The following is a 14,268-nucleotide window of genomic DNA, read 5'->3' on the forward strand; positions in this document are numbered from 1 at the left end:
GCCCTCTTGGACAAATCATACCAAGTGAGTCGCAAGAACAAGTAAATGCAGCTTTCATTCATCAAGGGAACAACCCTCATTCTAATACTTACAATCCGGGGTGGAAGAATCATCCAAACTTTGCATGGAAAAATCAAGGAGATGGTGTGAACCCTCCTCAAACTCAAGGTTACCAAGCAAAGTATGTTCCCCCACATCTCCAAAATCAAAATTAGAATTCTCAAGGTTACTATCCTTCATGCTATCCTCACAATGTGAATCAATATTCTCATCCTCAAGCATCAAATTCTCTATCTTACTCTAATCCAAATCAAGCGCCTCCCAAACGTCCTACTTTTGAGGACAAGGTCTTGGAAGCCTTAGGTGATCTCTGAAAAGATAATCAATTGTTTCATTCTCACTCTCAATCAATTTCAAAGCTTGAAGTTCAAATTAGGCAATTACCTAATTCTTTAAATGTGCGAGAGAAAGGTTGTAGTGACCTAAGTTTTTCAACCCGGTGCGTCAGTGATGAACCAAAAGTTGACCCGAAAACGGATCCAAAATGCGGAAGCAAAAGATAAACCAAAGTCTTTAGAGATATAAACCATGTCTAAGACACCAATGTAACCTTCCATGAAGTCACCGAGCTCAAGGTAAACGAATGAGCAAACGAGAGTCAAAGCGGGCAAAATCCAATATCTAATATCCAAGGGGCAAAATGGTTAATTCATAAATAAAAAGAGAAAATTGACTATAAATAAGTCAAACAAGGTGAATAGAACCTAATCTAATCATTTCACAACATTCCAAGAGGTTCTAAGAATTTTGGACAAGAATCCCATAAAAATGCCCATTTCTGGTTTAAGCAAAAACTGACACTATCTCACTAAAATATGAATAACTACCACTGTGATTTGAATCTGAGAATGGAATTTGTACCATTTGAAATTTGACTCAAAATTCTTGACTTTAGGCTTAAGAATCACCCCATTTGGATTAGAAACGAAGAAGTTATGACCATTTGAAGTTAGAACTTCAGTGCTGAAACATAACAGATAGGCTGTGTGAATGCAAGCTATTTCGGTCGACCGAAATGGAGTTTTGGAAGACCAAACTGGGCAAAAACTTTGCTGAAAACATGTTTTTGAGGGAAGGTCACTTCAGTAGACGGAAATAAGCCATCGGTCGACCGAAATAGCCCTGAATGGTGTTTTTGGCTACTGGAATGTGCATTTTACTGTGCAACGAGGTTCCCAAAAGCCATCAGTCGACTGAAATGGAGTTTTGGACAACTGAAATGACTCTAAAAGGTGCCAAAGGACTTGCTAAACACCAAAATTGATGAGGCTTTACCCCAAGCCTCAACTCCCATTATGAAATGGTTCCAAAAATAAGATTTTAAGCTATACAAGCATGCTCGCAAATGTACTTTATATATTGAAACATGTTACGATGGCCCATGGCCTCATTACATAACATTTACTACAAATCACATACCAAACCTCAAAGTTGGGAAAAATTACATTTCAAATGTAAAACTTAAAATCTAAATACATACACTTGAATTTTAAGGTTGGTGGCCCTTGGCCACAAATTAATCATACATATCAAATAGGTCCCAAATAGTGTATCCAAGTACACTTTACATATAATTAGGCAAAAATGACATACTTAAACCTAGCTATGTACTACAACATCAAAAGTAAAACTTAATCATGCTAACACTTGCATGTGGACAAGAATGCTTTAAAAGAAGTTTCAAATCTCCAAATCACCTAAAACAAGTGCAAATCTCTGAATCTTGAATCCTGTACATGAACAATCCCCCAGTAACTTCGGGGTGAGTAACTTAAGCTACTCGTATGAGATGAGCATGCAAAGACTCGATGTTTTACAATTTTATCAGATAGTACCAATCATCAAGACAAAAAGTGGACCTTTTATTAAAGCTTTATTGTTCTAGGTGCGCTTATTTTTTTAATTTTTTTAATTTTTTGTAGGATTAAAGATGGAAGCATAGTGCAATGTGTTGATCTATTAAGCTTTCTAGCGATCCATGAGGTCGAGTGTTAGGTTAATGACTCCCAAACCAAACAGCTTTAGGGCGTTAGGTGTTAAAACACCCCTACGGACTTACAAGCTCAAATCAACAAGGCTACAAATCAAGATAACCTCCATCTAATCATTTCCCACTTCTCACCTTTTGGGAGAAGTCCTCACATTTTTATTGTTTTTGCAACTTTTTTTTTTTTTTTTTGAATAAACAATTATTAACCTAGAGTTTGGGCCCTCCACCTTTCGGCGCAAGAAGTTTAGTGCTTGATGAGGCTAGAATCCCGGCTAGTTAGTGAAAAGGGGTTATTATCCACCTTTATCAAGAATAAAAGCTTTCAATGCACTACTAGCTCAATTGGGACATATAACCAATTCAATAATATACAAAGCATGTACCCCACAAATGAATGCTAGTGTGTGCCTGTACTAGTGTAGAATCCTACAATGAATCTCAAAACAATCAAAATCAGGATGATGTGGACCAAAAGTGCATGCATGATATCAATCTTTCGAAAAATTTACTCTTAAATGGCATCCATAAGGCATACAAGGAGTATTGGACTCTCAAGTCAAGCAATTTTTACATTTTAAGCAATATAGTCCTTAAAAGATCAAAATCATAGCTAGTTATGGACCAATCATAGAAAATCCCTCAAATACACAAGTCATGCTTAAAATTTTGAATTTAAAAATAAACACTGCAAAGCACCATTACCTCCAAACTTAATTGGCACAGTTTCCTCAATGTGCAAAGGGAACAAAAGGGAAAGAGTATACCAATGTAACTAAGGCAAAGAATGGCCGGGACAGAAGTATCCAAAGTAGGCGGCATAGCCCCCCAAACTTAGGATTAACTGTGGTCCTGAAATTTTGGCACTTGGATAACACTCATTAGATAACAAAAGGAATAATAACAGTACACAGTGGACATGCAAGTGTAAATGGGATAGTCAAATAAAGTAGTGAAAGAGGGATAAGGGTGGTCCTGAAAATCGGGAAGTACCCTCTCTCACTAAAGTCACTAGGATGCACCTGATGGAGTCAAACATATAGATATAAGAATATGAAAATAGGACATACATACAGAAAGCATATATAAACCAAAAATAAAGTACAGTACATCCAGTATCAAAGCCGACAGACACGGCTGCAAAAATAGTATAAAAAATATATAGATAACACAGATATATAAGAGGAATAAGAAGAATGAAAAGATCAAGTAGAGGAGGTAGGACGGGTAGGTCGCGCTCCGTGGATGTCTCTGGATAGATTTCTGAATGCGGTCATGATATCCGTGTGGAGGGAAGTAATATCAGCTCTAATGGAGACAGTCTCTACGCGGATAGATACCACGGCGTCCCCCAGAGTCTGAAGTCACTCTCCAAAGTCAGGTATGTGAGCAGCGGCCTCAGGCGTGGCTGGATTGGGAGAATGATGATCCTGAGCCTGCTCCTCATCGTGAACGGGTGACCCAACTGGAGAGTGCTGCTCTGGGTCCTCTACAGGCTGCTCCAAATCAATGTCCATGTGTACGGCAGCTGAATCGACTGCAACGTCGTCTGCTGCAGGGTCTGCTACTGCTGCCATATCCTGCCTCTAAATCCTCAGTTGCCTCTGCAGCATCGTCCCGGAGACTTTTGATAAGAGCGTTGTAGCTCTTATCCCAATCTTTCTTCTTGAATGAACAGGCCCCAGACTCAGGCTTCTCCTGTGGCTGGAAGGGATAGTGCTGGTCATGTAGATTCTGTGTAATAAGATGGCCAAATAGGAGATACTTAGCCCTTTTGGGCTTGGCCTTGCTAATGTGGTCGACATACAGCTTCATCATGACACTCCAGATGAGCGCAGGAATGGACAACCAACACCCTATGTAGAATGTATATAGAGCTGTCAGGTAGTTGCCGTGCCTTTGTGTGTTATAGCTGGCCATGAAGATGTTACGGAATAAGATAAAGTTTAAAAACCATAGGTCATCTGGAAGATAAGTGCGGGTGGCAAAAGTCTAGCCATCGGCATAGTGACCTATGAGAAAAACTGCCATGTCCGCATATGATGGCCTGTAAAGAGTGGGATATGTGTCCTGTAGCTCTGGAGGGCAGACACGTGGACAGTGGCAAAATCTAGATAATGTATCCACTGTAATAGAGATTAAATGACCATTAATGGTGGTCCTCAGCTTCGCCTTGTTACACAGGGCAGGTTGCAGGTCCGTACTAGCCTCGGGTACACTAGGTATGTGACAGGGGCAAGAATGGCTACAAGGCCCCTCCGTAATATATCATCATATGCTGATCGGGTAAGTACCGATCGAGAAAAGAAGTTTGTATCGAAGACCGACTCGTGCACCACTGAAAGGCGTGAGTATCTATGTAATGGTCGGACAAGCTGCTGGGCTGGCTGAGCTGGCTATGGTGATGGAGATGGTATGTGCTCAGCCTTAGTGTAAGCCTGTAAAGTAGATGCCTCAGCTGCAGAGTGCAATCTGTTGTCAGATAAGGGAAACTGAGGTAGAGTGGGCTCGACTGGCTGGTCCTCCTGAATGGGGTCCTAGGCATGAGATGGATCTGCCTCATCGTCTAAACTCTACCTGCCCCTACGGTGATAGTGTCCGCGAGCTACAGTCTTGACCCTAGCCATGGCCTGCAAAATAAAAGAAAACTTGCAAGGGAAGTCAGTGTCGATATAAAGAATTAAAGCACAGTTCATAGAATCATGTATGTCAAATAAGATAGACAAAATAGATAAAGAACATGAATCTATGCAAGTGACAAGGAATAAGTGACATGATGTAAAACATGCTAGACAGGATAAGTATGAAATGCATCTAATGTGGAAAACACAGGCATTGGGCATGTATGAGATATCATGAAACACAATATATGATGGATGAAGTGTGTGTTGTAAATCTGCAAAGTTCGATCGATCACAAAAGTTGTGAGATCGATCTCACTTGGATCGATCTTAAAAAGAGAAATCGATAAAAGTTCGATCGATCTTAAAAATGAGTGGGATCGATCTCACTCAGATCGATCGAAGAAATATGTTCGATCGATCAAACTCTGTAACAGAAAATGAAAAGTCACAGATCTGTGACGTGGATGGCACGGGGCCTTCACAAACATGGTCGTGAGCCCATCAACACAACAAACATCAATCCTAGTCACTGGATTCGGCCCATAACTCTGAAAATCAAATAAAATAAAAAACAATACAAAACATATATACATATATACACATATATACACAAAGGTTGAAGCTTCATCAATGGAGATAGGCATCATATAAACAACCTAGATCTAACAGTTAAAGCATGTGTTCATGAAATCGAAGCTTGAATCAAAGAGGTGAAGTCTTGGATCTTACCGAAATTGAGAAAGAATGTGAGATGAAGATGAGGTCCTAGATCCGAGAAGAGGGAGAGAGATTCAACGTTTGGGATGCTCACCGGAGTTTCGCCGGAGATGGAGAAGAGTTGGGATGCAGCAGCGAAGTGGGAACGAGGGTCTGAGATCGATTCTTGTGGAATCGATCGAATGACCCTGAATTGATTTTTAAAAACATTTACTTGCCAATTCGACCGATCGAATTGAATCTTCAGACTGATCAAATTGACATCGATCTCTCCTCTTGAGTGACAAAGTATTTTTGAAATTTTTGAAAAATAAAAAGTAAAAGAAAATAAAATAAAAAGTAAAAATATTTTTAGGATTTTTTGAAAAATATTTATTTATTTATATATATGTATATATATATATATACATATATATATATATATATATATATATTTAAAAATTTTAAAACTTTTGAAAAATTTATAAATTAAAAATTAAAAATTGAACATATTTTTGGGTTTTTGAAAAATAAAATAAAAGAAAATGAAATAAAATAAAATAAAATCTTTTTGGATTTTAAAATTTGAAAGCCAAAACAAAGTCAAAGATAGTGAGATGAAGAACAGAGATTGATCTAAACAAAATGTTCGATCGATCTGATAGAGAGGTAAAAATATGCAGGTTTTTGGGTTCAAAAATTTTCTAAGTGCTGGGTACTACAGATCGATCCAATGGTGAAGTTGGATCGATTGAAGAAGTTTAGATCGATCTATGAATGTCTTCAATCAATGAGACAGAGAGCTAAAATATGCAAGTTTGTGCAGGCTCAAAATTTGTCTAAGTGTTGGAATTAAAGATCGATCGAACTTAAAGTTTGGATCGATCTAAGGACTTCTGATCGATCTGAGAACAAATTTGATCAATGGGATAAAGAGGTGATTTGGATGCAGGTTGAATACAGGTCAAAAATTTTTCTTAGTGTTGGATGCAGGTAGAAATTCGATCGATCGAATACTCCTTGGAGATGGATCGAACTTGTGCACAATGCTCAATTCCAACGTGAAAGTGCATGCAATCCTAATCACAGTTCCTAGTAATGCATATGAACTCAAAGGAAATATCTAGACTTCGCAAGAAATGAAAGGTAAGATAGGAATGAGGGAGAAATAGGGTTTTGACACCCTACGAAATGCTTTTGCTAGTCGTTAACGTCTCTAGCAAGACTTTGGGCTCTTTTAGCCCGGATCAAAAATCTTATAATGCATCCCCTCCTTGTTGGGGTGATAAGTGTGTTAAACTCCACCCAACAAATGGTTCTTTAAGGAACTTGTTGAATTAAGCTCAAAAGAAGTTTTTGGTCCTTGGTCAATGCAATCTTTGGGCTTCCACACCTTTTCACAACAAGAATTCGAAACAATTTTCTTAGAATGCAGGGTTGAATATAAATCTTTTGTTGGTTTCACTCAAAAACTCAATTCCTTCACATTTAAGGTCATGACATTTTTCTACAACATTAACCTCTTCATGCTTGTCAAATGAGTTGGGGGTTGGATTGAAAATATTCAACTTCACCTTCATGTGGCCAAATGAGATTTTCATTATCCCCGTCCTACAATTGATGTTGGCATTCGCGGTTGCCAAGAAAGGACGGCCAAGGATAACGGGAATTTGGCTCTTAGGATTTGGGACAGGTTCCGTGTCAATGACAAAGAAATCAACAGGAAAGAAGAATTTATCAATTTTAATTAAGACATCCTCAATGATACCCCTAGGCTTTTTGATTGATCGGTCGACAAGTTGTAAAACCACCGACGTTGGTTTCAAGTCTCCTAAGCCTAATTTGACATATACCGAGTATAGAAGAAGATTAACACTTGCTCTTAGGTCAAGGAAAGCCCGATTAATGATATGATCACTAATGATACATGAAGTGGTAGGTGAACTAGGGTCCTTAAACTTTGGAAGAGTGTTATGTTGCAAAATTGAGCTCACTTGCTCGGTTAAGACCACTTTTCTAGGTGCTTGGCTTTTGCTCTTCCTCTTTTGGGTGCACAAGTCTTTGAAGAATTTGGCATAAGCCGGAATTTGCTTGATTGCATCCAAAAGCGGAAGATTAACTTTCACTTGCCTAAACACATCCATAATTTCATTTGTTTTGGCCTTTTGCTTGTCACTTGAAATAGATCTTTTTAAGGCATCCAGAAATGGAGCTTTTGGTTCAAAAACCTTTTCAGAATTTTTCTTTGAAGTCTATTCAACACAAGAAGTTTTCAAATCATGTTGTAAATCTTTCTTTTCAAAATCACTTTTCAAATCACTTTTCAAGATATTCTCATTTGAAAAATCATGCATATGCAATAAAGGAGGAATATGATATAAAACGGGACGGGTGTCAACTTTTGGTTGCACCGGTTCACTCTCTTCATTGGACATACCCACTTGGTTATCCATAATCTTTCCGCTTCTCAAGGTAGTCACCGTATTGACATACTCTATTGTGTGACCTTCCGATGAGGAATGAGTCTCCACAACACATTGTTGCTTTTGTAGGGCATTCAAAGGCATTTTTCTTTTCTCTCTTGCATTTAAAGTACTAACTATTTGCCTTACTTGGGTTTCTAGCTTAGCAATGGATTGAGAGTGAGAATGAAGTAATTGTGTGTTTGCCTCTATAGTGCTCAAAGTGATCAAAACTTTCTCTTCAAAAGCGGGACTTCTAACATTTCTTTGGGAATATGATTGATTGGGAAAATGAGAATTTGAAAATTGGTTTCCTTGTGATTGGTATGATGATCTAAAACCTTGGGAACCTTGGCCTTGCATTGGAGGTGGAATGTACTTTCCTTGAAAACCACCTTAGGAAGGGTTTGAGCCCTCCCCTTGCACATGATTGCCATAAGGATTGTTCCCTTGATTCACAAATGTTGCATTTACTTGTTCATGATGCTCACTTTGCACATGTCCATGGGGACAATTAGAAGTAGAATGTAAAACACTTGAACAAGTTATATATGTCTCATTAGATGCATGATGAGAATGGTTAGGGAAGGAAGATACTTGATTTGCCGAGTTTTGGTTAATCAAGAATTGATCAAACCTTTGAGATAATGATTTCATCCGGCGGCAATTTCATTGAAGTGGTCGACTTGATGTAAGCCAACACTCTTCCTACCACTAGAATTTCTACCATTCCTCGAAGATAAAGTTCGATACAAAGAATTTTCACTCATGCTCTCATAAAGATGCCACACGTTATCCTCATGCCTATCAATGTAAGAGCCACTCATGGAAGCATCAACCATGCCCTTGTAATTATCCGATAAGCTCTCAAAGAAATATTGAACTAATTCCCATTTGGACATGTCATGATGTGGACACTTCCTAAGCAATTCATTATAGCGTTCCCATGCCTTATAAAATGTTTCCCCATCCCTATGTGAAAATTCTCGAATTGAGGTTCTCATGACATTGGTCTTAGAAACCGGATAGTACTTCTTCAAGAACTCTTGCTGTATTTCTGCCCAAGAAGTTATTGAAAAAGGCCTAAGATTGTTAAACTAATATTTTGCCTTGTCTTTGAGGGTGAATGGAAAAAGTTTAAGTCTTAAGATCTCTGCCGGCATGTCTGTATATCTTACGGTGGAACATACTTCAAGAAACTCATCCAAATGCTTGTAAGGTTCTTCACTTGGAAGTCCATGATAATTAGGAAGCATTTGTATGGTTTGTGGCTTGATTTCATAGTGATGTGCTCTAAATGGTGGCAATTGAATGCATGTGGGTGCATTATATTCATTAGGCACATAGTGATCTCTTAAAGCAAGGGGAAGATTAGCAATTGGAGGTGCAACATGGGCACCTCAATTGCCTTGAATAATGGGAGGTGGTGGAGCATAGATTGGCCTTAGTATTCCCAATGGAACTTAGCCTTGTTGTTGTGGTGGATGAACAAATGGCCTCGACATGCCTAATGGTACTTGCATGTTATTATGATGCACATTGGGGTGGAGGATACCTTGTTGGTCAATGTGACCAAGGTCCTCCACATGGTCCTCATTATGTCCTTCCATTAAAGAAAAGGATTAACTAGAACTTCCTCTTCCCCTAGGGTTTCGAACAACGGATTCAAGATGAAAATTTAAAGGGACAAGAGTGGGTCTCAATGATCTAGGACCATGCATGTACAATGCAACACAACAAGCAATAATGACAAACACTTCACAACATGTCAATCAACAAACTTCCTCTACATACAATGATCCTATACTCCCATGCTTTCAAAAATATGCAAAGAACAATAAAATGCCGCCACATGGGCTCATGATTTATCTAAGAATTGAAATACAAGCCTCCACGCAGGCCGACGATTTAACTAAGGATTGAATAAGGAAAAGTTCACAAAGGTCCTTTAGCACTTCAACTCCAATTTTCAGCTTTTAGCTTAGCAATTTTTTTTTTATGATTTTAGCTTTTTCTTTCTTTGCTTAGCTCCTTTGCTTGGATGCTTATTTACTTGCTTCCTAGTTCAATACTCCTAGTCAAACAAGAACAAACACAATGAGTAACAAAAAGAAAAATAAAAAGCGAAATAAAGACACGATCGAAAGAATACTAATTCCTAGTTGATTCCATAAATACGACGTTGCCTTCAATCAATCCTCGGCAACGGCGCCAAAAACTTGGTGTGGCTCAGGTCGTCAACCCCGAACCCCATGGTTTATGATACCACCTAAAGATAGTGGTGTAGAGCTATGAAGAATGTGGCCAAGTTTTACATTTAGAAATTGCCACTACTACCTTTCACTAAAAATATAGCTAGGGCAAGTAGGGATCGTCCCAAGGGATTGGTGGGTTGTATTAGGTTGAGGAATCAAGATTAGGGTTAGTAGGTCGAGTGATCAAAATAGTGGTTGGTTGGTTGGTTGAATTACACTAGATGCAAATTAAACTAAAGTAAACAATAATGCAATAAAGAGAATAAAAGAGAGAGAGAAATCTTGGGGTTTAGAGATCACCACTAAGCATACTTTTTTACACCTTTAATGAATGATTAATGAGGGGAAGATATGTGTTGCAATATTTGTGTGTGTGTGTTTGGTTGTTTCAATTAGCAAGGATGACCAATTAAGCATATATTGTTTAAGCAATATAGTGAAAAACACAATATATTAAACTAAGCCATTAATCCTTTCATTAAGCTCATAATCCAAACACATCACAAGGTTAGAGACATATGTTACTTGCATTCAAAAGCATGGAACATCAAACAACAAGCATGGATTGTCCTCCCATTTAACAACTATACTACAACTAAGCTAATGACATGAAATTAAACTAATTAAACTAAAGGAGAGGCACAATCCATCAAGAAATGAGTATGAACCATCAAGTAAATCACAAGAGCATTCCATTAAGCACTATGTTTTGACAATCTCTAGATCTATAGCATTAATACACATAGACATGCATCAATAACACAAGAAATAGAGACAAACACATGAACATCTATTCTAGCATACATAGACATATGGATAGAATGAAATGATCAATTGGAAGCATTAAACCACATAAATCATTGAATAAACAAGATCTATATATAATAAAGTGTCAAAACATGTATCACAATACAAATCCCCTCAAAAATACATAAATTAAGATGTAGAAAGCATGATTAGGGCTAACTCTAGCCCTAGTAGGATGTCTAGCCACTCATGGATGATGTCTTCCAACCCTCAAGGGCAAGCTCCATGGAAGAAATCTGCTCCTTGGTTGATGAAAAGCCTCCAATGGTGTCACTAGCCTCCTCCTTTCTTTTGCTTCCTCACTAAGAATTCTCTAAAAATCTCCCCCTATGGTTGTGTGTGAATCCCACCTCAAAATTTGCTCAAATCCTCCTTTTTGGTAGGTTAGGTGACACCCAAAAATGATCTGGTACGTACTCCAATATTCTCCCAATGATTGGATAGAGCACAACTTTTTATGAGCTGGCAATTTAACTTTTTCTCACTAGAGAAAGTTCGATCGATCGAACCTTGACCTTGGATAGATCGAATATGGCTGAGATCTATCAAATTGAAGTTGGATCGATCCTCTATGGCAGCGCCTTTTTAGATAAAAACAAATCTGAGATATTTTGAAGATATTTTTGGGAAAAGGAAAAAAGTGGTTGGTAGGGTGGTACAGCTGGATAAGATCAATCATTTGGATAAGGACAAGATAGTTCGATCGATCAGAGAATGAAGTTGGATCGATCGAACTTTGAGATCTTTGAATAGGGACAAATATGGCTCAGATCCATCTTGAAGTGCTGAGATCGATGAAAGTTGGATCGATCGAACTTTTCTTGAGATCGATCTAAGTTGCTGAAATTCCACCTTTTGCTTCCTTTTGCTCTACTTTGCTCATTTCTTTGATTGATCCCAGAATTGCTTCATTTCTGCTATTATTTGACTAAGTTAGCTTATTTTAGGGATAAGTATCTGAAAATGGAAATAATACGAAATCAATCTAAAGCAGGAAAATAAGATAGATAAAGGTTCTAGAATACCTAAGCTTAAGGGGTTTAAATGCGCACTTTTCAGCGCTCATCAGTGCCACTACTACCTCTAACTTATAATATAGCTAGGGTGAGTAGGGATCGTCCCAAGGGATTGGGGGCAATGTTAATATGGAGACACAGTCGGATTAGAAGGTAGAGTGATCAAAAGGTGGTTTAATTGGTTAATAAAACTGCAATGTAAATAAATTCAATGTAAAGCAATTAAAGTAAATAAAGGTAGAAAACAAGAGAGAGGGATCTTGCAATTTAGAGGTCACCACTAAACATCACCTTTCTAGATACTTAATGTGTAATGAATAAGGGGAAATATATGTTGCAACACCAATATGTGTGATTAATTGAATCAACAAGCATGAATGACTAATTAAGCGTACACTGTCTAGACAACCTAATGAATAGCACAATATATCAAACTAAGCCATTATTCCTTCCTTTAAGCTCACAATTAAACACTTTAACAAGCTAGAGAATTATACTACTTGCCTTCATAAGCATGGAACATCAAACAACAAGCATGGATTGTCCTTCTATCTAAGAAAATAGGGCAACTACACTACAACTAAACTAAGGACATACAAATTAAACTAATTAAACTAAGGTAAAGGCATAATCCATCAAGAAATAAGTATGAATCATCAAACAAACCATAAGAGTATTCCATTAAAGCACTTTGCCTTGACAATCTCTAGATTCATAGTATCAACACACATAGACATGCATCAATATCACAAAACCAAAAGATAAACATATGATCATCTACTTTAGCATACATAGACATATGAATAGAATGAAATGATCAATTGGAAGTATTAAACAACATAAATCATTGTAGAAACAAGATTCATTTCTAAATCAAATGTCAAGATAAGATTATAACACAAATCCCCTCAAAATACAAAACATCAAGATCTAGAAGGTATGCTTAGGGTTAACTCTAGCCCCAAAAAGATGTTTAGTCACTCATTGATGTAGTCATCCAACCCTCAAGGGCCATCTCCATAGTAGGATTGATCTTCTTCTCCTTGATAGAAACCTTAAATGAATGGAAGAACTCCCAAATGGTGTGTGTATCTCTCTAATCTCTAGCCTCCTCTCCAAGATTGTATAAATGTCTAAGATTGTATATGATATGGTGTAAAAATGGCTCAAAATCCTTATATAGGTAGCTCCAATGTCACACCCAATGGTCAGGTCTCGTACACTAGGGCCCTTTCAATGATTGCACCACGAGCCATCTTTTAATGAGCTGGACTTTGTTTTATTTTGGACTTGAGGAGGTTCGATCAATCGAATTCCGATGAGATTGATCGAACTCTGGCCAGATCAATCAAAGTATGACCAGATCGATCAATCATTAGCAGCACTTTTTTGGAACACAACAAATCTGAGATATTTTTGGGACATTTTGGAAAAAAAGACAAAAGTGGTAAGTGGGGATAAGATCAAAGAAGTTCGATCAATCAAAATGAAAGTTGGATCGATTGAAGATGAAAATTCTTGCGGATAAGGACAAGGGGTCTGATCCATCTTGGTGAGGCTAAATCGATCACCGTGAGATCAATCGAAACTTGCTGTTTTCCACCATTTTGCTCATTTCTTCCATTCAGCTTGAGATTGCTTCTTTTATGCTCTAATTTGGCTGAATTGACTTATTTTAGGAATAAGCGCCTGAAAAGGGCAATAACATGAAATTAGTTTAAAACGGGAAAATAAGATAGATAAAGGTTCTAGAATACTTAAGCTTAGGGTTAAAATTTGCACTTTTTAGTGCTCATCAAGTACTTGTTAGATGGTCAAGATCGATCATCAGAGGCCGCCAAGAGCTCTACAGCCAATACCTATACCAGAGTGGAAGTGAGAGAGCATTTCTATGGATTTTGTGGAGGGATTGCCTAATTCTTTCAAAGATTACAATTCCATTTGGGTCATCATTCATAGATTGACTAAATCAGCTCATTTCTTGCCTACTCGCACTGACTTCACATCGGAACAGTTGATGAAACTTTACATAACAGAGGTAGTGAAGTTATATGGCATTCCATTATCTATCATATCGGATAGGGGTTCGAGCTTTGTCTCAGGGTTTTGGAAGAGTTTTCAATATGCTTTGGGTACAGAGTTGCATCTTAGCACTACTTATCATCCTCAAACTGATGGCCAGGCTGAAAGGGTTAATTAGATCATAGAGGATATATTTTGTTCGTGTGTTCTTGATTTCAAGGGCCACTGGGAGAATTATTTGCCACTTGTGGAGTTTGCATATAACAATAGTTTCCAAAAAATTATTGGTATGGCACCATTTGAGGCATTGTACGACCGACCATGTCGATCTCCTATTTG

At 37.8% G+C, this 14,268-nt stretch overlaps 1 pseudogene; it reads left to right on the top strand.

Annotated features, from left to right (window-relative positions):
- Nucleotides 1–8,729: 8,729 nt before the first annotated feature.
- On the top strand, nucleotides 8,730–8,828 carry LOC132287512 (small nucleolar RNA R71; annotated as a pseudogene).
- Nucleotides 8,829–14,268: the final 5,440 nt, after the last annotated feature.

The sequence above is a fragment of the Cornus florida genome, unplaced genomic scaffold, assembly GCF_030987335.1.
Source record: "Cornus florida cultivar Cherokee Brave unplaced genomic scaffold, ASM3098733v1 CherokeeBrave_3.0.0_Hap2_Chr11, whole genome shotgun sequence".
NCBI lineage: Eukaryota > Viridiplantae > Streptophyta > Magnoliopsida > Cornales > Cornaceae > Cornus > Cornus florida.